Consider the following 26,965-nt stretch of genomic DNA (forward strand, 5'->3'; position numbering starts at 1 on the left):
GGTAGAATTCTTTCATCATGCGATCTAAAAAGATTTCATACAATAACTGGTAATAAAGATCATTCAGCTATCATAAGAATATAAATCAATTAAGATAAACCATTCTGCATAAGAAGTTAGGCAAAACAGTTGTGAACAGCATATCGCATAATAAGTTATTCATATGTCAAGCACAAATAAATGACTCCACCGTACAAAAGTGCCAAATGGTAACCCACACATTCATACATTAACATATAAACAACTCAGCTGTATATCACTCTAAGAATATAAGCAGAAATTAATCAAGAGATAAAAGTACCATTTATGACTTATTTCACTCACAAACTTCAAGCAATAACGATTTATCTCTACTTACTTCTAACATCTACTAAGAGTACAGAAGTGCAACATCAGTAGCAGACATTAAAATGCAAACATAAATAAATCTCGATCCATCCATTCATCAAAAACCCCCTCCGAGGGTGCAAAAGTGCATGTTCTGAGGACAAGTTTTTTGACAAATTTCCGGACCCTTCTCCAAATGCCATGAGAAGGGTTAAATACTACTAACTAACTAATCTTAATTACACAAATTTAGGAAACGGCTTCAAATGACCGCCCTTTTACTAAAACAAAATTATTTCTAAAAATTGAATCTAATTTCTAACCGTTTCTGTATCTGCTCCTTAGTGCTGTAAGCAATGCAAGGTTCGCCTGGAAAGAGTCGGCTGGTTGTCTTTTTCTTTTGTTCGAGCGATAAAAGTAGAAATAACAAAAGCTAGCACCTCTTTCTAACAAACTAGAAGATATTTTCGAAAATCTTCCTCTGGCTGGGTGTATTTGCTGTGTGTATACTTAGTATATCCCAGATTTCTTTCAAACTGATTATGCTGTTGCTATTTCAGTTTCCGGCCGTGCGAATGACTCAATGAGTTAGGGATTTCGTTGCCTGAACAATCTTCCGTATTGAAAATTGCTTCCGTTCTTTGTTCCAGGCTTTTCTGGAGCGTCCTCCCTCTTTAGCGTTTTTCTTTTTGCTTTACCCAGTCTGAGCTTCAGGATCTTTTGCAAACATGTTGCTTTTGTGCGCCTTTGACTCTGAGTCTTGGATAGTCTATTTTCATCAGTGTCTGTTGAGTGATACTCTGGAATCCGCGGCCCTGCTGCATGCGGCATTCATTTGCGAAGGCATCTCCTCTCTGTTCTTCTAGTATTGGCGCTTTCCCCTTTTCCTTAGATGTTTCCTGCATATAGATTTATATTAGTTGCTGCCTTATAGTTTACGCAAAGGAAAAGAGAAATGACGAAAAGATTGACATGAAAGCTTTAAGTTCTAATGAATGCATAATCATGACACTCATAATGACTTGACTCTTCGAAAAACGCAACACGATCATCTTGCCGAGGAAACTTTGCGATGAGTGGTTTCTGCGATTCGCATCGCAGCATCGAGGATTGCGATGTCGAGAGGTGTCATCGCAGCAATTAATAGTCTCATTCATCGCAAATCGCAAGATCGCAGTTTGTAAGATCGCAGATCGCAAATCGCAAGATCGCAGTTTGTAAGATCGCAGATCGCAAATCGCAAGATCGCAGTTTGTAAGATCGCAAATCGCAAGATCGCATTTTTCATTTGATCATTGTGCGCTGCTTATGCGACGTCGCATATCGGCCGTCGGAGATTCCTTAGGTTTTCTTTTAAGGGCGCTTTCAAAATATGCGATGCGATGAATTTCGCATCGCTTCTTATTTATGTGCATAGGAAAACGCTTCACTCTCTCTTTGCGATGCGATATAGCTTTTAGGGAGTTAAATACAAAAATTTTGATAAAAATATTTTTGGGATTTTTTGTTAAGGGTCCCCCTTTGCTTGATGTTATTGCTAATACCAAACAAAGAGGGGGGTTGTTGGTGACCACAACAAGGCCCTGATGCATACGCTTTGTACACCTTTATTCCTCCACTAGGTCCAACAAGTCATTACCCATAAAACTCCAGGCTGCTTGGTAAAATTCGATGGTAAATCCATCAGGTCCCAGGGCCTTATTCTTCGCCATTCTGTTAACCACTTCCTCCACTTCTTCTTTTGTAATTACCCTGAGTAGAGCCAGATTCTGTTCTCTAGTTAATTTTTTAGGTATATGTTGACAAACTCTGGCGATTTCCTCCTCCCTGCTAATGTTTGGTTCTGTTAGGATCCCTTTGAAATAGTCCACCAGGAGCTTTTCCATTTCTTCCTGTTGCAGCACTCTGTTTCCTTGACTATCTTTTAGTGAAAAGATTCTATTATGTTGTCTATGGTTCAGCATTGCTTTGTAAAAGAATTTGTAGTTCTTCTCCCCTTCTTTCAGCCATTGGACTCATGATTTCTGTTTCCACAGAATTTCTTCTTGCTTTCATCTTTCCGCTAATTGATTAATTATCCTTCCTTCCTCCTTGTCCAATTCCTCACTTCTGCCTCCTTTAATGATTTGTTGTTGAATTCCTTCCATTTTGGACTGCAGTTTCCCTCTCTCTTTTTGAATGTTGCCAAATTCCTCCCTGTTCTATTTCTTAATTTTGCCCTTTATGTCTTTGAGCCTAATTTGGAACGTGTGCATTTTGTTTCTACCTTTCATTCCCATTTTGCTTTCTTGCCACCAATTTTTTACTTTGTTTAAGAATTCTGGATCTCTTAGCCAAAAGGACTCAAAACGAAAAGGTCTCTTTTTGTTTTGATTGTTCATAGCTATTTCCAGTTTAATTGGCCAATGGTCTGACCCTATAGAGGGGAGGATGGAAGCTTCGTAGAAGATGTCCATACCTATTATGTGTTCAGAGACTAAGAATCTATCTAATCTTGACACTATTTGTTTGTTCCCACCTCTTCTATTGTTCCAAGTGAATTTCCCATTTATTGTTGGTATGTCTACCAGACTTAAGTCTGTTTGGACATCTCTGAATCTTTCCATCTCCGAGTCTTCCCTCCTTATTCCTCCTTTCTTCTCCTCTTTATAGGTTATCATATTAAAGTCTCCTGCAATAATCCACCTTTTCTCCTGGTGCATATTCTTTAGTTTTTGCAAATGACTGAGCAATAGGCCTCTATCTACTGGGGTGTGGGGCCCGTAGACTGCTGACACTACAACCCATTCACTTTGCCCAATGGGTCTGAATCTGCAGATCAGGATTCTGGGCATTCCTATCCACCAGTCTTATAGGACTTCTGCTGGGTTCCAAATTACTGCTATCCCTCCTGCACTTCCTTTAGCATCTATGGTTACTTGCTCATATCTCGGACTTATTTTATTGAGTATTTCCTCCATCTTCTGGCCTAAAATTTTCGTTTCTTGAATAAGCATTATCTGTGGTTTGTCTTTCCTCAATCTTTCCGCTAAATGTCTCTTCTTCCCTTTGTTGTTCAAGCCTCTAATATTCCAGGATGTCAAAATCATTGAGGGGTTTGATTTAGGTTTTGAAACACCGCTGAAAGCGGAACCACTCTCCCTGTGTTCATCAGCATTTCTCCCATTAGTTGGATGGAGTATTTAAGATTTTTCCTTCCTCTTTTCTTTTTCCCGCCCTTGATTTGTACTTGCTGATCTGTTCTGCTGTCCTGTTCTCTTGGTATTCTTCAGGCGCAACTTTACCTTTTTCCTGTTTAGCTATATACTGCTGGAAGGTTTCCGCATACAACCTCTTCTAGTCTTCCAGGATAAATCTCTCGTCCAAGTTTCTCCATTCATTTAATAATTTTCTCAGAACTTCTTCTTCTTTACTAAGATCATCCCTGGTTATCTCCATTTCTGTCTCCATATGTTCTTCATGTTCTGCCTATTCTTTGCCTTTGTCCGTGAGATCACTCGGGGCTTTCCTCTTTATGTGAGATCTTTCACTGCTGGAACTATTGTCTGACTCTTTATCTTCCTAATTTTCCATGGTTTGATCCTCATCTTCTCCCTCTTCCTGTAGTATTTCAAAGCTATTTGATTTCCCTGGGTTTATTTGTTTTTCCTTCTTGTCTTCTTTGGAGTTTTCTTTGGTTATTTTCCTTCTACTTTTTACCTCTTGGAATCCTTCCTGGTCTACTGGCCCTCTCTTCTGTTGCTTACTTTTCCTTTCTTCTTCTTCCATTGTAATAAGACATTCCTTAACCAGATGTCCATATTCATGGCATCTGTAGCATCTAAATGGTATATGCTCATAGTCTAGGTTTCGCTGCAAGACTTCTTCATGATACTCTAGTTCCACGGAATCTGGGATTGGGTTCGCTATGTTCATATACACGCATATCCTTGCATACGAAGTATGCCTTCCTCTCTTTGTAGTTTCCGCTATTTTCACAAAACTACCTATTGTGTTTCTTATCCCTTCCAAGATTTTTGGATCCCAAAAGTCCATAGGTAACCCAAACAATCGAACCCATACTGGAGCTGCTAAAAAATTTTCCTTATTGGGGTTATAGCATTCTTCCTAATATCTCATAAATAGACCAGCATTATAATAAGAATAAGGGCCATTTTCAAACACTTTTTCTTTATCTTGCAAGTTAGAGAAGATTACCATGAAGAAGCCTTTAGCTCCCAACTTTAGCTCGATGTGTCCTTGGGGCTGCCATTTTTGCTGAATCCATCTGGTAAGGTCTCTTTCGGATGGCCAGACACCGACAAACTTACAGATAAGGGCATGATCCTTCATGTAGCTTCTATACCTTTCTAGTTTATTTGGCGGGATGACAAACCTTGGTTTCTCCTCCGCACATGGCAGGCATTTTCCCCTTCTGCCCGCCTGCCATGTTGCTCCCAGAACAGGACCTGCATTCTGCTTCTCCTTTGTCGACTGATTGTTCTGTCCTTTCCCTGCCGCTGCATCCTGATAGGAGGGGATATCTCCCCTCCTGACCTCCTCTATCATGACTGCGGCTCTCATATGTCCAACTTGTCTTCTGTTGTGACTCTCTGTTGTCTGCACCCTTACCTTTCTTGATTCCTCCCCGCCGATTTTACCACATGGCCGCCATTAGGTTTTGGTTGTGGAGCTCTTCCGTAAAACATAAGCCCAAAAACATGAGAGATCAAATATCTTGATATGTAAACTTTTTTTAAATTAAAATATATTTGATCTCTCATAACATTTGATAAATTCAAAGTTAAAATAATTCAAAGCTAATTTTATAATAATTATGAAAAAATATATAAATTATTTAAAATAAAATATCATTTTAATTTTATAATTACATTTTGGAAAAAAAAAAAAAAAATTGTTTTCACAAAAATAATTTAAAATAAAAATAAAAATATCCCAATAATTAAATTAAACTTAATAATGAGAATAATTTTTTTAATTAATTAGTTATATACCTACTTATATTATTTACGGTAAGAGACAAGTTTGTGAGGCTTAAGTTGTATCAAAAATCAAGATATGATGAATGGAAATTTTACACTTAATTCATGAGTATTAGTTATTTTAACCAACCATTATTTATATAGGTATATATATATTTCTAAATTTAAATAATTTATATATTATTTTATTATTATTATTATTTAATATATAATTTCTTAATTTAAATAATTTATATATTATTTTATTGTTATTATTATTTAAATATTTTTTATGATATATTTTTTAAGGGTGGTAGAAGGGAGAGCTTTTTTTATAGCAAAAGTTTAGGGTTTACTTCAAAGTATTTTTTTTTGTTAAAGAAGTTTGGGTTTTTTTCTTTATTGTGTTGGGTGAATCTCTTTCAATAATTTAATATTTGGTCAAAGGATCTTCCTCTTGAGATAAATTTCTAGATAATTTCCTAAATCAAATTAAGAAGGTATCAAAAGATATCCCAAAGATGAGCTTCAAGCATATTTTAAGAATAATAACTAGAAATTTGCCAACCAAGGTTGCAATTTGAAGTTTGGAGAGTTGATGTTTAATGATCAATTAAGACCATCCACCATCCCTTAGTGGATTAAGGATGAATCTTACTTTCAAATATCAAAAAGTTCCAACAACTTTAGTGTCAAGTGTCCAAACTTGAAATATGTTGCAATAAGGATTATATTTTGAAATAGACTATACACACTATAAATTTTGTTTGATTTTGGGGCTCGATTAGAATGTACTCACTTCCAAATACATACTTTCCAAAGACCCCCTAGTATCAGTTGTATTCTTCTTTAGAAGATAAATTTGTAAATGATACTAAAAATAGAAAAAATCATAATATAACTTCCAATATATAATTATAATCCTAACATAATTTTTATAATTAATATAAATATTCTTATTATATAAAAATTCATATTTTCATTATTTTATCTTATTCATATTTATGAACTAAAATAATAATACGAGGTAAAAATTTTAATATATTTACATTAATATAAATATTCTTATTATATGAATATTCATATTTTCATTAATTTGTCTTATTCATATTTACAAACTAAAATAATAATACGAGGTAAAAATTTTAATATATGTAAATTTATTTACAAACTAAAATAATAGTACGAAGTAAAAATTTTAATATAGGTAAATAATTATAAATATATAATAGTAAAAAGTATATATAAATCAAAATTAAAATATATTTACAAATAGTAATCCCCATTTTTAAATATATACATAATTATTATTTTATAATTTAGTAAATTAAATAATTAATTTAATAAAAATGTATAATTACATATACATTAATATAATAAAATATTATAAATAAAATAATTAAATTAATAAAATATTAAATATATATTAATATAATAAAATTAAATAATAAACTCAATTTTTAAATTTTATTAAATAATAATAATAATAGTTGAACAATTGTCAGAAGCCCATTTGAATAATTCAATATCGATGAATCTGAAAGAAAGTTTTGAAAATTGGACCGGAGATATGACAAGATTTCTTGGAAGTCTTTGGGGGTTATTCATAAGCGCTAGGATAACTATGGAACAAAGTCAGATTCATTTGGTCAATCAGATTCAAAAAGTTTACCGATCCCAAGGGGTATGAATTGGTGATAAGCATATAGAGGTTATTGTACGCCAAATGACATCGAAAGTCTTAATTTCAGAAGATGGAACGGCTAATGTTTTTTCACCGGGGGAACTCATTGTATTATCACGAGCACAGAGAATGGATCGTGCTCTGGAAGAGGCAATCTACTATCAAACCATGTTATTAGGAATAACAAGGGCATCTCTGAATACTCAAAGTTTTATATCCGAAGCGAGTTTCCAAGAACTGCTCGGGTCTTAGCTAAAGCTGCTCTACAAGGTCGCATCGATTGGTTGAAAGGCTTGAAGGAAAATGTTATTCTCGAGGGGATGATACCTGCCGGTACTGGGCAACATTAAGGAATTTAGACTTCTGTGATCCATAGCATTGTTTAGATAATCTTCGGCAAAATCACATAACCAATCTTTTGTCGACGCGTTTCGAACCAACCAGTGTGGTTCATCGTCAGGACAACGAAACGAAACGGAAACGAAACGGAATAGATCCAAGAATAGGGAATAGGAATCTATTTAGCAACAAAGTGAAGGACATTTTATTTCATCGTGACAAAGTAGATTTTTTTTCCTTTCAAGACAATTCTCACAAATATCACAATATATTAAAACAGCAATTAAAATAGTCTTGAGAAATAGTCTTGAGAAATAGATTTCTTGTTATGTTCATGAATATCTCTTCTATAATAGGAAGAATATCAAATATTCTATGAGTGAGAACGTTTCTATCACGTACTAGACAGACAGGCAATCTTTGAGATGTAATTGATTCCGTTGGAATAATTATATATTACGATACATTTTATTTCGCTATTTTGGGGAGGAAAGCGAACGAGAATGAGCAAAAGATATTGGAACATTGATTTGGAAGAGATGATGGAAGCAAGAGTTCATTTACGGCATAAAACTAGGAAATGGAACCCTAAGATGGCACCTTACATTTTTACAGAGCGTAAAGATACTCATATTATAAATCTGGCTAAAACTGCTCGTTCTTTATCAAAAGTAAACCACTTAAATATTTACAACAACAATTCAAAGAATCGACACTCTAAGAACCACTCAAAAGTTCTTGTTGATCACTAATTACTATTTCTCAACAACTTATTAATCACTAGCTACTGTTTTATATACAATTATATGATTGTATGTGAACAATTTACTAGGAGTAAGTTCAATTAATCACTATTTTATATATAATTATAAGATAAAGTATAAATTATATATAATTATATAGTTTAATTTAGTTAATTATTTACCCATATTTCAAAATGATATAATTATATATATTTTTTTTAAAGTAGTATTAATAGATTTTAAAAAATTTTCTAAGAGTATGGTTTGCCTAACATTTTGAGTAGCTTATTCTCTAATGAATCGAAGAGTCTATAACATTTGTTTATACCTTTTTGGTTATTTAATAAATGGAATTATAAAAGAAAAAGTTTATATTATTCCATTTTATTCTTTATATCATTATAACTTCTTCTTTTTTACCTTTTTTAATATAAATTTTATCAAAATTTTAAATCCACACCACCAAATTAAGGTCTTTTGAAGATATGTACTTGATGCTATCTCAAATCATACTTTGTTACTTCTAAGTTCAAAGAAAAAATGTGGTGTGAGAAAGATTTAGCGCCTAAAAGAAAATTAAGTTATTATAAGAAGGTCATCAACCCCACCCTGGAGGATCAAAAGTATCTCTCTATTTTAACTAGCTCAAAGAAGAAAATCAATATAGCAAAGATTAGAACAAATTCTCATGAGCTCCATAGTGAAACAGGTCGTTGGGCAGTTCCTAAAACACCATGGATGGAAAGGATCTACCATCTATGTGACAATAGGAACATCGAGGATGAAAATCACTTCCTCTTAAAGTGCCCCACGTACAACCACAATAGATCTCAATTTCATAATCTTTGTCACAACACTGACCTTCCTAACCTTTCACAATGTCAAAATTATAGTGAGCTCGGAAGGCTTCTCTCCAAGCTTTTTGAGCATAGGAATAAAATCTTAAATCAAAATAAATAATTTGCTTCTTTAGGTCCGATAGACCAAAGTTTGGTCTCAGCAGACATTAACCACCACCACCATCATCATCAATAGAAGATGTGGCACTCATAATACATGAGTCACCCGAGGGTGGTGCCTAATTAGCACCAATGCCCACCAAAACCACCTAGTCTTGCTAGGTGAGCCTCGAGCTATAATTACATTCTTTTATGTTTAATTATAGAGTCGAAATTTAAATTAAACTTTAATTCATTACTATATATGTATATATATCATTTAAATTTATATATAATTTAAATTAGTATTTTATTCATTACTCTCTCTACACAAAAGGATTATTTTTATTATATTATTAATAAATTAATGTACACAATATTAAAACCTTAATAGAATTCATTAAATTAGGTAAATAAGAAAATTTGTAAGAGAAATTTCCATATCTCCAATGTGCATGTAATCTTTTTTAGAAGAATCAATAAATAAATTCTTACCTCTAAATAATAAGTTATTAAAAACATTATGTGAATTTTTGCAATTAAACACATTTTTATTAATAATAAGTACATAAGTGTTGTATGTGGCAAATTGGTTTATCTCTAGTGGTTGGGAGAATTATTATTATCTTCTCCATCTATAGTCAATTTGTGCAAGTGACATTTTGAATTCATATCACCTATCTTGTTGTAATCGCTTCCAATATATTACCCTTACTTATGCACTGGAAGGTGAGATGCTTGGTTATAAGGAGAGAAAAAAAATAAATAAAGTGCTATTAATATATTCTTATGCAAAAATTTACATGAACATTGGAGTTTAAGTAATCATGGATAAGAATTTATTTATTTACCTAAGTTGAGTGAGTTCTCGTAAATAAATAAAGTTTTAACCATGATAATGACTAATTTATATTGTATACACAAATATATGGATATAATTATATCTTGGGTAATAAATTCATATATTTCTCTCACACACACATAAGAGAGAGAGGGCGAGAGTGGGGGGGGGGGGGGGGGGGGGGGGGGTTGTTGGGTGCGCTATCTACTCCTAGAAACACTAGAGGCCACAAGGGCGAAACTGCTCTAAGGTTAACTCCTAGAAACACAATTGTAGAGAAGACTTTCATGTCTTCTTAACCCCAAATCAAAATATATTTTAGCTATACCAAATCAACATCTATCCCCATAAGGTTATTCATAGCATCAGGAAAAATCCAAGATCTCCAATTCAACTCTTCAAACAATTTACTCAAAATCATGGTTTCATTAAAGAATATTATAACACAACCTTGGGTATTTTGTGAAGGCTTTACTTATTAGTCTTCATTATTAAAAGTTAGGATTTAACTCTTGGTATTCAGGTTTTAGAGTCAATTTGGACAACTTTTCATTTATGAACATGTACAAGACTTTTTTGGCATGGTTGGTGCAAGTCCATCCACATATTTGAGCCCAATGGTGTCTCCATTTACAAGTTAGCCATCAATGGAGCTCAAGAGGCCGAGACAACAAAATTTCTTTTGGCCTTCTGGTGTTAAATTCTTGTTTAAGATGCTTGTTACATCACTATCTCCAAAGACAATAGATGGATAAGACACCTAAAGGTCCTCTGTCCTCTTTTTCCATTTGGAAAAATTTAGACATAAACACATATATGAATTCATTAACTAGTGCCGCTATTTAATAACCAACCAAATTTATTCACACATTTGCATTCATCATTTTCATATCAGTAATGGAATAATCACATTGCTAATTAATAGCATAGAGACACTTATTTGAAAATTACTTGTTGTTGGAAACTAATTTGGGGAGGATCATTACCCACCCAACCATAGGCTCAGTCACATCACTCCTCTCTATAACTAGCCACCTTATAGCTCGTGTATGATACCACAAGGGGAAGATTGTCCACATCCAAATAAATGGGTCGGGTGAAGTCAACACTCCATAAGTTGGGTGAAGGAAACTCTCCTTCAATATTATGAAAATATTAGAGAGCCAATTTGCCTAGCTTAGGGTCTCCACAAATTCTAGATGCCTTTCAGTTAGCTAGCATAACAATATAGAAACCCCTTCACTGCTCTACAATCCCTCTCCAATTTCCTTGCCAATTTATTATCATGCTCACCAACCATGCATCACTTCATGACCCCCATAGCTTAATTAAGTTCCAAAGCTCACTTGAAGTATTTAGCACTCAAATTCATTTTTAGAGAGCCTAAAAGACACCAATATTGATCCAATCTGTGATTGACACTTTTTGGGCATATTTGGGCACCCAAAATACATTATATTAACTTAGAACACCCCAAAAAGCTTTCCACTCATTAATTTTCTAGAGTCTAAGAAATCATTTATTTTTTGTCTCTTTGTGTGTGGTTGAATTGCCTTGATGGATGTTTGCTTTACATGATTTCTCCCATTTTCCACACAATTCATGGGTCGACTCTCAAAGCCTGAGATGTGTACTTTCCCGTGGTTCCCATTGAAATATGAAAACACTCCTCAACCACCACTAAACACTCATAAATGTGGCAAGTTGTTGCTTCAACTACCTAATGCTTCATTCAATGAGTTTCTAGTGAGAAAACAAGGTAGTCAATTTTTGAATTCAAAATTTGGCATAGATATTCTGGATAAGTATTTTTTTTGGAAATAGTAGGCAAGGCTAATTTCTCGTAACCCTCTCACTAGTTCCCATTGTCTTATTATAGTCCATATCAATACTCACATTCCCAATAAATTGTCCAACAATTTTTAATTAACAAGGAAAATATTTACATACACTTTATTTTTAAAATTTTCATTTTGGTTTGTCATAACAATGGTATTTAAATGTCAATACAATGGATAATTACATAATTATTTATAGTAATCTTGGGTCAAAATGGGATTATTAGAAAGTGAAACTCCATTGTTCACTCATCATGGCCTAGACCCTTATCTTTATGAAAAGTAGACGACATATTCAATAAACCCTTATCTTTATGAAAAGTAGACAACATATTCAATAATTTAGCTTCGGACACCTCCTCATACATCCTTCAATTGTGCTCTTCATAGTTGACTAATATAGGATAGTAAGTAGCAACTTTAACAATCTCAGCTATGCTTGGCCTTTAAGCTCCCTATAAACACTTTCAAAGTGTCTAACACCTAGAATAAAAAAATCATGAAAGTTACTCCCTTGTAAATCCTATTCATTTTTCATGCTCCAATGGTGTTTATACTCTTTTTGTGCTTAGAAAAGTTATTTTTTTGTGTGTGTTTTAGTCACCTAACTCCAACCAAGTGGCTCTTCTTTTCTTCCTCTAGTCCATCTCTCTATCCCTTAACAACTTCACCTTCTTAAAATAAACATGCTTTTTCATGTATTTTCAATGTTTTGGCATGGGTCTACTCAACACTATGTGGAGAGTATGTTCGTTAGATGTGGAATTAAAATTCCACATCCAACGAGTTCCTACACTTGATATTTGAATAAACCTATAAGGAGGTAAGCTAAAAATACCATTATAAAATGTAGTCTTTTTCTTTTCCTTAAAAAAATATTTACCCCTTAAGTAAACATCATCATCTTAAATGTTTTGATTTTTTTAACATTGATTATTAGAACATGTTTTATGTTGAAATTCATTTAATTTGGTTGTTCTTCTCCCTCTCGTCTCTATATTTTTATTTCTATTTCTTATCTTTTCTCCACATACTCTTACTTTTCTTTTAATAATAATTTTGCTTACTCTTCTTTCCCATATCCATTACTACCTAATGTTACTTCTTCTTCACATTTCTTTCCTATAACTCAAACAACCTAATAAACATCATGACCAATTATTATTTATAATATTATACCACAAACATTATTATAATATTAAAATAAGCACTCTTTTACCATGACATATACAACAAGTGCTACATGATAGCTAGTCCTTGCCGCTTCGTTTAAATAGAGCTAAATTAGATGGAAAGAGTTGCACACATTAATAATAAATAATTAGATGTTCAAATGTGGGTGATAAGAAAAATAAGCATATTGTGAAAGCGCACGGTCATCTCTAATTAAATCTTGGATCTCTAATTAAATCTTGGTTGAAGATCGTAGACAAAAAAATATGCAATTCAATATGTCCTGGAAAATATATGCCTAATAAAGAGATATACAAGTTGTTGAATGTTAGACGATTGTCCAGAAGAAAAATATGCTAGCATTGATCTAAGAACGTCGATATCCAAGTCAATAATTAAATCTATTGTTGCAGAGATTGTCATCTATGTTAGCATGAATTTGATTTCAATACTATATCCATTATGTTGGAGGAGATAGTCTACGTAACTCCATTTTTTATAATATTCATCTTAATATTTTTAAAATACTTGTGTATGTATGTATTTTATGTTTAAAAACATATAATTAGTTGTATAATAATGTGCATTAACCATGGTTCTACCGTGAAACCTAAATAATTCTTAATACAATTTTTTTTATAATATTAAAATTTAAAAAACTATAAAATTTGAGTATTAAATATTATTAAAAAATGTTAAATAAAAACTTTATTTACTAAGTAATGATTTTTTAATGATTTTATATTATGTGTTTAATAAAACCTTAATTTTTTTAAACAAAAATAAATACTTATAAAAGTCTAAAATTAAAATTATTAATTATTAAAATTGTGTTTTTTTTATTAAATGATTGTAGCATTATACTATGGAAAATATATTCATTTGATAATTTAAAGACTCCCCTTGTCATTCATCTTTTAATTTTTTCAAAATATGTTTTTAGTTATCATTTCAAGGTGTATGTAAAACAATTTTGAGCCCGACCCGACCAGTAAATAAGGGTGCCTTCATGTTAAAATTAAAAAATGTTTATTTAATATTTAGTGAAAGGCTCAAGTTAACGCCAATGTTGTACAACCAACGTTTTGACCAGTAAATACAGTGAATTCATGCTAAAATTTAAAAATACTTATTTAATATTTATTGAAAGGCTCAAATTAGCACCAATGTTGTTAAAGACACAGATCTTGAGGCAATGAATAATGGTTTTTTTTAATATTTTTTTAGAATTCATAGTAATCATGAGATTAATAGAATAAAATTTTATGAAATAACTACAAGTACATCACCATTATTGTAAGGGTTTATTAAACAAGATAATAAGCAATAATAGATTTAATTTGGTAGCCAATCAAATTAAAAATAAATAGATTAAATTATTATTTTTAAATAATAAATGTCAATATGCAATGTTCAACTATGAAAATATTGCAATTTTTTTTGTCAAACCGAAACGAATATGAGTTTAACCAAAAAACCACTGCAATACCCATTGTCTGCGGCAAAATTAATAAACATTATAATATTTTTTTATTAAAAGACTCCCACCTAACATTCTTATGGTATTCCCCAAAAAAAAACAAACAACGCCACTAGGCTCTCCAAGAATCAAGGTCCTCCGTGAGCTATGAAACCATGACTCTCATCTTTAAAGTTAGTGTTTAGGAGCTTTTCCATGAACTTCATATCCAAGCTTGGAACTTGAATTTTCCTATCATATCTCATGACATTTGCATCAACCAATGAGAAATCATCTCCATGAAAATGGAAAATATGATGTAGTGGCATTGAATGTTGGCCTCCACCTCATCATATCCCAACCAACATTGTTTTTTATGTGGGGTCATGCAGTGTGTGTAAGTATATGTGTACAATGTTTTATGTGGGGTCATGCAGTGTGTGTAAGTATATGTGTACTCTTCATCATACTTGCTCGTTTTACCATTCTCTCATGATTTGTTGACACAATCTCATGAGTCACACTTTGATGTAGCCATGCCTATGTACAACAACAAATGCTTTGCAAACTCTGCCCACTCAAATGTTTGTGGAAAAGTATGTATGAACTACCCTAGCCAATACTTCCATCTAAGTTTTTAGTTTATGGCCTCAAACAAACAATTGTTTTCTATGAACCTCCACCACTCCATATTCCTCCTTCCACCTAAGATTTTAGTTTATGGCCTCAAACAAAACTATGAACCTCCACCACTCCATATTCCTCCTTAACTCCTTGGCCCACTGCCCCTCCATTAGATACTACACAACAAGGTTGCAGGTAACACGTAAGCGGAACCAGACCGATACAACATAACCATGGCCTCTATAATCCACTCATCGTAAACTATGAATACTTCCAAATTTAACACTACTTCAACACTTTACATAAGGAAAAAAAACATCGAGACTTGTCAATGTGTATCCACGTTTGTTGCTTGCAATAGATGATGTGTCACACGTACCAAAATATTCATGAAAACTACATACATGCACATGAATGCATGTGTTGCCCAACATGCCACATCATCCTCATATCGTTGAAAACAAGTCATTTTATTGTAATATCACTTTATATTGACATGGAGGACGTGGCCGGTATCATCACATGTGTCAATGTTAACAATATAAAAGGAATAGACTAACCCCAATTCCTAGACCATGTCATGGACAAGTGGATATAAATTTTCTCTCTCAACAACTCCTGAAAAATGCAGTAAACTAATTTCAAGAAGTGGATGACATTATATGCATTGGGTATATATATATATGAGACTTTATCCAAATCCTTTGGTTTGGGTTTTATTTATATTCATATTTATCGACACAAGGAGATCTAATGGATTTTGGAGCTTGGGAAAATCTAAGCATATATCAAAACAATGTCTACTCATCCTGTCTTTGATATGATATGAGGGGAGCTATGGTATCCACAAATTGATGATAAACACTTTCTTCTTAGAAAGTGAAGTAATCATGAATGGACTAGTTAGTTCAGTGAACAATTGAGGTTAACCAAGGGGATATCTCGAGGTCATTGTTATTATTTTATAATGTTAGGCAATTAACATTAATATTATTAAAATTATTGTGAAAATTTATAATATTTATTTTTATATTAAAAAATTATATTATAAATTGAATTTGTCATTTAAAAAAATTAAAAAAATTATTTAATATTAAAAAAATATTATCTAAAAATACTGGATAATTAAATAATAAGATATTTTATAATATTAAACGTTTCATTATTTTGTTTTAGTGTCTATCACTATGTCAAATCCATTGCTCACATGTTTCAGTTTTAATGTTGTGTTCTTTCTGGAAGAAGTTGTGGAAGAAGTTGTGTTATTAGGGAAAAAGTTATAATGATAATAAATGATACATATAAGAATAAAAGATGAGCAATAAAAAAAATGAAGTTAAAAAATAAAATATTTATCGTTTAAAATATTTTCAAAATTATATAACTTTGAAATATGATAGGATTATAAAATATTTAAAATTTGAAATATGATATAACTATAAAAGTGACTTATGGTATATTTATTTAAAAATATATATATATATATATATATATTAATTAGATTTAAATTTCAGCAATTCGTTAGCCATATTTTGAAGGATGAAATAGGAGTTAAGATGAGAAGGCAAAGTGGAAGTAAATTAATAGAAGGTATTGACATTTTTCTTTTTCTTGATCTCTTTTTGATAGACAAGGTACATCATTTTAAAAAGAGTTATTTTTCAAATCTATCAAATTAATTTATAAATTAATTTAATTTTAAACATTATGTTTTACTTAATTTTATCTCAATCATAATAAATAGAAACATATATATAATAATTAATTAATTAAAATATGATTTTACATGCTAATTACATATTCACATAAAATAATATGAATTTACATTTTAAATAAATATTTAGATAATAATTTAATTATTTTTTATTTGTTTTATAAACTAAAATATATATTAAAATGAAATACAAATAATGTAAAGTTTTATAAAATATTTCACATTAAAAATGAAAGAAGGGTTATAAGAAGCTAGGTTTTTTTAGGATAAAAGTAAGGAAGTGTAGAGCATGATTTTTTTTGGAGGAGGGGGACTAGTCCCCTCTTATAGAAATGTAGTAGCTAGTTTAGGATCTGAGGTAAATGTATCCTCTTGCATATTCAACAATATATGCAAAGGGGAAAAACCAGGATCAAGGTCCTTCAAATTATTGAGAAGAGAATAACAAAGGACCATTGGTGAAGCATGGAGGATTGGCAAAGGAAGCAACAAGTGGACAACAAGCAAAATAAAGGTCTTCTATTCCATAAGCAAAAATAAAAACTAAATTTGAAATTACCTACCAAGAAAATTGATGCAAAAATACAACACATGCAAAATCATACATTGATAAGAAAATTTATTGTTTTATAGCCAACTAAAAGAGCACTAATAAAATGGATTTAGAAAAAATGACCCTTAAAAAGGGATGTAAAATTGAAACTAGTTTCCAAAGACTTCTTTAAAGCTATATTCAACCATGTAGAAGATAAAAAACCGAATTTTTCAAATTAATCCCTACACTTTTAACTTAGACAGCTTATATTTGTGATTTTAGAATATATAATTATAAAAATGCCATCTATTATTTATAATAATATAAAATCAGGGCTCACTTACCAAAACAAAAATTAAACAAAATTTTAAACTTAAACCATTGTTATTATTACAACATAATAACTCTCAATTATGAGAATGAAAAAAATCCACCACCAGTTTTAATTTAATAATTATAAGCTAAATTTTAATTTATTTATTTTATTCAAATGAGAGAGTATATGTAAGCTAAATTTTAATTTATTTATTTTTTTCAAATGAGAGAGTATATGAGTAGAGTGATTGAAATAATGATAGAGATTTTATTTATGTAACAAATTAAATAACTATCATATTATTATATTTATTTTTGCTGATGAAGACAATTGAGTCTCGCCGATGATGAATTGACTTCGTTGACTGGGAGTTTATTATGTTGAAGCTTAAACTATTATTTCGCCGCTAAAAATTAAAAGCGAAATAGCGGTCCTCAAAAATAAGACGGGGGGCGTGGATTTATTCAATTCTGCAATCATTATAACACAATACCCTTCTACTAGATGGACACGTCATTAGAAAAACAATCAGTTGAGAAAAGAGTACGTGTCACTCTATTTAACATAGAAGCCATGGATGGATGACATGTAGGCTGTTTATTGTCCACTCTCTACAATTTCTAATCACAAGTTAGGTGGATAATTATATATATATATATATATATATTTATATATTTTGTTGGATAATGAAATATTAGAATTTGCATGTGGATGAATGTGATACTTTATTAATTACAATTTAAATTTATTAATGTCAAAATTAGTTACAAAACGACACACAATTTATGAATAAGTATTGACTTAAATTCGGGCAAGGTAAATTCATCAACTTAGAATACATGGAGAACAATATTGTATGTAATTTTTTATTTTTTAATGAAAGGGTGAGTCTTTCTAAAAGAAGCTGTATTAATCCGAAATTCACAATTACACATATTTACAAAAGCGAAATTAAATTTACAATGTACATATTTACAAAAATGCAATTACGAAATGAATACAATATACTGCAAAACAAGGGAAGCATGCAACGAGGGTCAAACCTGTGTAGGGAGGCCAAAAAACCGATCGTTCCCACCACTCAGGGTAAACGCCCAAGTAATTATGGATTACATTTAACAATTATTTATTACACATCTCACCTTTGAGGATTGATTGGACGTGGCCATAGTTGAGGAGCATTTCTCAACTTGTAATAGCATTAATTTTTATATTAATCAAGTGATTCAACCTTTCTTTTTTGACTTCTCTACTTTGTTTTTTCTTTAGCTAACTTTTAATCACATATCCCAAGATTTACCAAATTGCTATATGAGTATGATGCGGTAGGTTGAACCAAAGAATGTATGTTTGTTGTAAATTTTGGTAATATTTTGAAATTTAATTTTTGAATTAAGGTTTTTGTGATTTATATTAAGTTTTTGAAATATATTTATGGTCATAAAATTTAAAATTTACCTATCTTAGGTTAAAATTAGCGAGTGTAATTTATAGTAAAAAAATTTATTTATCAAATAAGATGAAAAATCAAATCGTAATAACAAATAAATCAAAAACGGGTACTTTCGAAATCTGCCCTAACATAAGAATATTTGACCATTAACAAGCCACGGCACCATGGAAAACACCTTTAAATACATATTTTTAATGGCATGACATCATAAGGTATGATTCCACATAGCATTTGGCATGACATGAGAGGGTATCATTCCACGTGGCGGTGGGCTTAAAAGCATGTTTATAAGTAAATGAGATGAGAGATCCACACTAGTGGTTGGAGAACGACAAGTTTGGCGAGTCTCTGGGATTGGGCAGCGCTAAAGATTGTTATAAAGATCCGATCCACAGGGAGGACTTTGGTGGGGTGAAGCATGATTCACGTGGATGACAAGCTTGACCTGACTTAAGAATTCTGGTTGGAGAAATTAGGTTATATGTAAAGATGGAGCCGTAGTCTAATTAGCTGGAGGAATTGCTCAGAAAGTTATGGAAATTTTGGTTATATTTAGAGAAAATTCGGCAAGGATTTTTGTAAATCCAATGTATAGTTGTTAAACTTTAAAATTTTAGGTGTCCTAGATGTTTTTAATGGTTCTGAATCCATTTCTACCATCAAAAACACAGGATTCAAACACTATCTTTACAAGATTTTTGAAATTTTTTGCCTGGATTCTGGCCACTTTTGGCTGTCCGGGCAATTCCTCTGCCTAGTTAGACGACTCCTTTTAATTGGGAATTTAAGTTTTTTTTATATATTTATTTATTGAAAAAGTTTTTATTGAGAAAAAGTGAAATTAATGAAGTTAATAAGTATGTTTATTTTGAAATAGAGTTTTTAGAATTTTAATTTAATTATCAATGATTAATAATTAAGAGTTGAATGGTAAAAATATAATCTTTACAAAATATTTGCCAAATATTTTTAATTGTAATTATGGATGAATAGATGAGATTTTGTTATGCATTTTTACTTTTAACTTATAAAATAAAATAAAGTTTTATATATATATATATAGTCTTTTAAATGAGTTATAATTTTTTGGGTATGTGTTGTTGAGAAACCATTGTATTGTAACAAAATCCATTAACAAATTAAAAATATACATTACAAAGTGGAGATGAACCTTTGTAATTAAGAATCTTGTTACATGTATATATATTAATTATTTTAATAAATAGTAATAATAATATTATGGAAATGTATTATGAGAATTTTTTTATTATATATCATTGGGATATTGTATATACTAATACTTGTAGTTAGAGGGCAATTACATTTGTTGGTATTAACAATTACATTATCTTGTTAGTCCCTACCAAGGCAGAAACCGATTTGCTTGTTGACCACTATTATTTTAGCATTGACCAATGCAATGTGTTAGTGTCAGTATCTGCATACTTCCATTAGGGATCAAAATTCACTCTTTCCATTTTCATTTTAGGGGTCCCATACTGAAAATTTTGCATCATTCCATTAGGTCATGATATACTGATCCACTAATCGTTGTTTTCTCTTTAGAAAATCTAAATTTTTCCCTCATAGAGTATACTTGCTGATCCTTTTTCAAATTGTCTTCAGTTATGGTTTCATAATCAATTTGCAGTCATGATTTCATTAGGTCTTAGGGTTTCACCACCAAGGTCAAAAGTTTGATGTTAAAAGGTAAATAAAGGTCAGCAAGGGTATGAGGATGACTGATAAAACAAGCATGATGATTTGTAAATCATAAGCTACTGAGTTATTAGTTTTTTTAACCTAATGTAATTTTCACCTCAAAAACATGTTTTTTAGGTGAAAACAGAGTATTTTAAGTTTATTTGTATTTCATATGTAATTTTAAGTTCCGATATGTAATAATGGATCTCAGCTGCACCAAAGCATTTCTCCTTGCTGCAAGACAAACAAACACAACAAAATTCAAGTCAAATTGAGCATTCATCCACCTGTCAAAAAGGAAAGGGTCAGAAAATCAAGAGCAATTAAATGAAAAGGTGAAAGTGACAAAAAACATTAGCAAAGGGGGTCTGAGGAGCTAAATATTAAATTCAAGGGTGCATAAATATCTTCTTGCCTTCATATCTTCTTTATTTCCCTTTTACCCCGCATTGAGCAAACCCTAGCAGTGTTTTTTGCAATTTGAGGTTGAATCAGGAAAAATAGTGGAGGCGTTGCACGTTTCCTCTTGGTGCTATGCACTCCCTTCAAGCATTGCGCACTCCCTTCAGGCATTGCGCACTCCCTTCAAGCGTTGCGCACTTCCTCTAAGTGTTGTGCATTTGGCCAGTTTTGCCCATATTCGTACTTCAGCGTCCCTAATACCTCCTCAGCCTTAAAAAAAGTAAGTGTCTTCTTCAAAACATCATTTTCCCTCTCCTCAAAGTTGTTTCCTCAATGATTGAAGAATGAAATCAAGATTGGTGTTAGTCTTACATTCAAAACCCTAGTTTTTCTCCTAAACCCTGATTTTGCAAGCAAGCTTCCCATTTCCCAAAATTACCTGATTAATACCCTATATCCCCTTTCAAAGACCCCTATCCCTACACCCATCAGACTCCCATCTACCTTTCCCTTCTCTTTTTTCCTTCCTAAACACTTGCATTCCCCTACCATTTACTTAGGGTTTCATAACAAAGACACCATGGCTGATGAAGGATATAGTCCACACAGTGAAGAAGAGGGATCAGACAGAGAGGGAAACATAGAGCAGAGAAGGCCACATAAAGGAGGGAAAATCCACAGGTTTGAGCCCACAGATCTCAAAGAGCTCCTAACTTCTCCTATGACAGTGACATCCTTTAAATGGTTAGGGAATTTTGAGTTTTGTGAGTAGGTCCAAACAGTCCAGTACCACCCTGAGTTGACTAGGCTTTTCATAACCAAAATTTAAGATAACCAAGTCACTCTTGCAGGCATAACCTTCACATTGTCCGCTGCCACTGAGATTCCAGAAGTTGGGGAAAAATGGTTCAAGCAGGGTGAAATAGAAGCACATTTTTATGAACCATACATCAAACCTAGGTACAGAAGTGAAAGAAAAGGCGATTTCCCTTTCTCATACCTCCTTGACAGATATGCACCTATGATGAAGATTATAATGAAGTATTTTTCATGTGAGGGTAGGTTCTATAGGGTCTATTCTTACCACATCCGGTTACTTATGCATTTCACTAGGGTTAAAATGCTCAATATACCCTATTATCTTTTCAGGAGTGTTGAGAAGATGGCTTAAATTGCCCAAAAAAGAGAATACAAAGATCAAATGAAAAGCTTATTTCACCATTCCCTTATAAAAATCATAGTTCTTTATCACCTTAAAGAACCTAACATTGCATGGAGTACATTTATAGCTAACCCCATTTTCACTCAAGTTTCCACTCAAAATGTGTTGAGATTGCAACAAGATGATGGAGCTTAGTGAAAAGAGTCGCCTTCACTAAGTGGGCCCGCAGGCAAATTATGGCGCAAGTTCTATTTTTGATCACAGTGTGGATGATCACAGTGTGGGTGACCACAATGTGAGTGATCACAGTGTGAGTGATCACAATGTGGGTGACCAAAGTGTGGGTGACCACAGTGTGGGTGATCAAAGTCTATTTTTAGACTGGCTGTCAAAAATAGAAAAGTCAAATATTATTGTCTCATAATAATATTTGGACTATAAACTTGATCTTATTCTCTTGGAGCACTTCAGTTTGAGCTACAGATGTGGCCCATGCAGCTGTCAGAAGGAAGTACGCTTTTATTATGAGTCAGTTGAGTTGTTGCATGCATGACTTCAGTTAGAACTCAATCAGTTGAGTTTGGTGGAGTTGATTGTGGAGTTGATGGAGTTGTGTTCAGTTTGACTCGGTTAAACTAGTTGTAGTTAGTCTAACTGCAAATAGACTAATGATGAGTTGTTAAATTAATTATTAACTCATAATACAACTATAGAATACATCAGTTAACTCAGTTGCATGTCAGTGCATGTTCAGTTCAGCAGGGACAGGTGTTAGAGAATCAGATTGCTATCAGTTGTGACTATAGTTGTGCATCAGATCTTGCACAATCAAGGGATTGAGTATGCCAATGAGTTTGCTCATGTATTTGCCCAGTTTGTAGCTTCTGCTCACGTCTTACACATTGTGAGTGATTCTTTGGAGGTGAAATACGAGTTTGGTAGACCATTCTCATTCATTCTTGAGCAGGTATTGAGCAGTGGAGGCAGGCAAGCAGTGGAATAGATTTGGAGATCAGATCTTAGCTGTATTGTGTGTAACAGGTGGAGCTGGTACTGGATTGCTTGTGATAAGCATTGTACTTTGTAATGTTACATGGTCTCAATCATTAATATACAGATAGTGTGGGGTTTTTAGTGAGATGCTTTCCCCGAGTTACATACTGTGTTAATGTGTGAATGCTCTTGATATTTTATTGTTATTGATGCTGCTATATTGATGATCAACGTAGAGGAGCTTATGTATTGTGTATGTATTCCGCAATAGTACATGATCAGGATAATCTCTGTTGAATATGTGTTAAATTATTCAAAATTTCTACAAAATGTTCAATGCATTCCATCATCATCTCATCCACCATCACCCCCATTATCACCATTCCATAGACCTATTCTCTCATCTGACAGGGAAGAGGACAGTGATAAAGAACAAAGTGATCAGGATCAAAGCAGCAAGCCCGAAGGGACTAATTTAGGTACTATGGTGCACACCTATCAGAGAGGAAATAGGCAAGTGTTTGCCCCACAGATTGTGGGAGGGGCCTTGCTCTCTTCATCAGCAAAGCAGGTACAGAAAGGAAAGGAAAAATTGGTTGAAACAGAAATGAAAAAGCAGGAAGAAGACCCCCATGAAACTAAGCAAGATTTTGACTTAGTGGACTTAGATGAGGAAGATGAAAAGGAAAACACCAAAATGATCCTCAAAGAGCAAGAAGCATTGATAGGTGAGTTGCAGGTGAATCTACAAAGAGAAAAATACATTATATCTTATTATGAACAGGAAAATAGGCAAATGGAGACCAAGCATGAGCTTATGGAAGTTCAGCTCATCAAAGCTAAAAGGGAAGCTAAAAAGACTAAAGTCAAACTTGAGGAATCCTATGGTGACTATGGTGAGCCCATGGAGGAAGAAATGCCCAAGAGGAGGCCTAGGACTAGAGGCCTAAAGCGAGCTTTGGAGCTTGAAAGAGAAAAAGAAGCTCAACTTGCCAACCAACTCACCTTAAATGAACAATTTGGCATAATGATGAATGAGAACCGAGAATATTGGCTTGAGAGGGCTAACACTCATCTTGAGGACCTGTTAGCTAAAGCTAATAGAGATACGGAGGTTCAAAGAAGAATGGCCAAATACCATGCCATGAGAAACAAAATTGCTAGAGCCAAGCTCAAAAGGGTTCATGCAAAAATTGAGGCCTTAACCCATCAAAAGAAGAAGGACAAGCTTGACCTATTGATGGAGGCTTCACTCCATGCTTAGTCACCTTTAGCATCAACTATGTCAACCATTTTTGAAGACCCTGAACTCAGTTTTTGCTTTGTGCATTTCCTGTTATCTTCAAGTAATTTTTGTATCAGTCCCTTGGTCAAACGCACAGTGCCAAGGGTGCTGTGCACTTTTTTGGGGCATCTTTTGGAGGAATGGCCACCACCATTGGATTCAGAAGACCATTTACACTCAAGAAAACCATGTTTCCAGATCTGAAAGTCAAAATTACTAGATGGAAAGGGCAAAAAACCACCTAAAAATCATGTATTTGCCTATTTTATGAGCCAGGCGTTGCGCGTTTGAGCAGTCTTGGGAGATTGCAGTTTTGGAGGGGAAAATCAAGCTCAATTTTGAAACTAGGGACATTTTTTGAAACTAGACAGGATAAGCTTTCCAATGAGCTATCCTGAGCTAGATTTGGACACCAGGAAGGCAGTCAAAACTCACCTTGAAGATGGCGCTGCGCACTTCATTCAGGCGCTGCGCACTTGACAGGCAGCCAAATTTTTCACTATTTCTCTCAGAAAATACTTCACTTATGGGATTTTGATTTTTCACTGATGTAATTCATAATTATGATGTAATTAAAGTGTGTTTTTGTTACCTAGGGTAGATACATCAGATGAATGGCCTAAGTGGCATGTAATGAATCAGTTTGCTTCATATTAGGGATGATTAAGTTTGACCACCCTAGTCTTTAGCTATCAGTTCAGTCTTTTGTGCAACTATTCCTCCTCTCATGGATTCGACCCTTGAGGCTAGGATTAGTTGTTTTGAGGCCTATATCATGTATTTTATCAATCATTTTGTTGGTTGGACTTAGTGTGGATGCTCAGATCTTGATTGTACACCTTTGTAAGTAGTTTGCAGGAAATTAATAAGAATTGCAGCTATTTTTATGGGATCCCTGTGGTATGGAGTTTTAGTACAATTTCTTCTGCTGTGATTATATGTTTATATGTTTTATGTATGTCGTCAATCATTGCATTGCTTCTAGTTGAATGTTTTCAAGTTTGATAGGTAGAATCCATTGTATCAATGCTCTGCCTTGGGAAATCATTCACCATTTCATGTTTTCTGCAGTCCAGGAAGGATCCATGATTGTCACATTACCTTCTTAGTTTCTCATCAGTCTTAAACATATTACCTCATCAAGCCCTAGGGTGCTAAAGCCTATGCCTACCTTGCCCCATAAAACACCCTACATTTCTGACCTAATTTCCCAGACCTAAACTGCCCAGCTCCTCCTGATCTAGCAAAACCTCTACAAAATCCAATCAAAAATTTTGTGCTACTATACCTAGCCTAAAATCCTTTACCTGATCTAGTCATCTTGACTGAGATCCTTACGGAGAGAGCCCTCTCCCGGCCTAGTAGGGCTAGCTACTTGGCTAAGCTTGGTTTGTGGTTACCCTAGCATTGCCTCCCTTCAGCCTGAGGTCAATCTAGGTGATAACACAATGCTTAACTTTGAAAAACGAATATTTATTTTTCAAACATTTTATTGGACCATAACTTTTAAGGTCTTATTGTAGCTTTTGTGTCATGTGGATAATGGTCTTAGATATTTTTTCCATAGTTTTTAGATGTAGTTGCAATATGTATGCCATGACTTTTAAATATTTGTGTAATAATTTTTTGTTCTTAAGCTTCATAGGTAAAACACCTAGAATTAAAATCCTTGAAAATAGCCCATACTCATGTAAATAACTTATTTACCATTAGTTAGTGCCCACCATAATTTAAGCAAGTATTTACATAAAAGATGGAAAACCACCTAAAATTAAAATCCTTGACATACTCATGTAAATAACTTATTTACCATTTGTTAGTGCCCACCATAATTTTAGCAAGTATTTGCATAAAAGATGAATAGGAACAATATGGAAATAAATATACCTATCATTATTTATGTTTTCTTCTTAGCTTTGACATGTACAAGTAAAAGTGTAAATGTCTAAACATAATAGTGGTTACTACCCACCAAAAATTTATGCAAGTTTTGATCGCTTAGTATGAAATTAAAAGATGAAGATTTTTCATGTTTGAACATAGCCAATCTTGTTTATTTTATATAATGTTTTTAAGGATATAATAAATTCAACAGTATACTACATGGCTTGTTGACCACAACTATGTCCAATAGCCCTCAACTTACAATTTTAGAATCAAAGTGGTTTCCCTAACCATTTTTATGAAGATTCTGCTTTTGGTTTTGTCTTTTTGTTTCAACTTTTAAATTGCAGTTAATGCCATTATCACTGCAAAACATCAAATTCTTCATTGATGGTAAGTAATCATATGAGTATGCTATTATGGGTTTTTGAATTTTCTTCTTAAAAGGTCTTATAAACATCTTGTATTCTTTCATTCATCATAGAAATATATATAGATAATTTTATGTGTTTTATGGTGTTTTTTATGTTGTTTTAATTTGTCAATGTGCTGTTTTAAGTTGTAATTTTTTCTTTGTACCACAACAAGTT

Source organism: Pinus tabuliformis, chromosome 7 (assembly GCF_031772625.1).
Source record: "Pinus tabuliformis cultivar Carrire ecotype Pingquan chromosome 7, CPIR1, whole genome shotgun sequence".
Lineage (NCBI taxonomy): Eukaryota > Viridiplantae > Streptophyta > Pinopsida > Pinales > Pinaceae > Pinus > Pinus tabuliformis.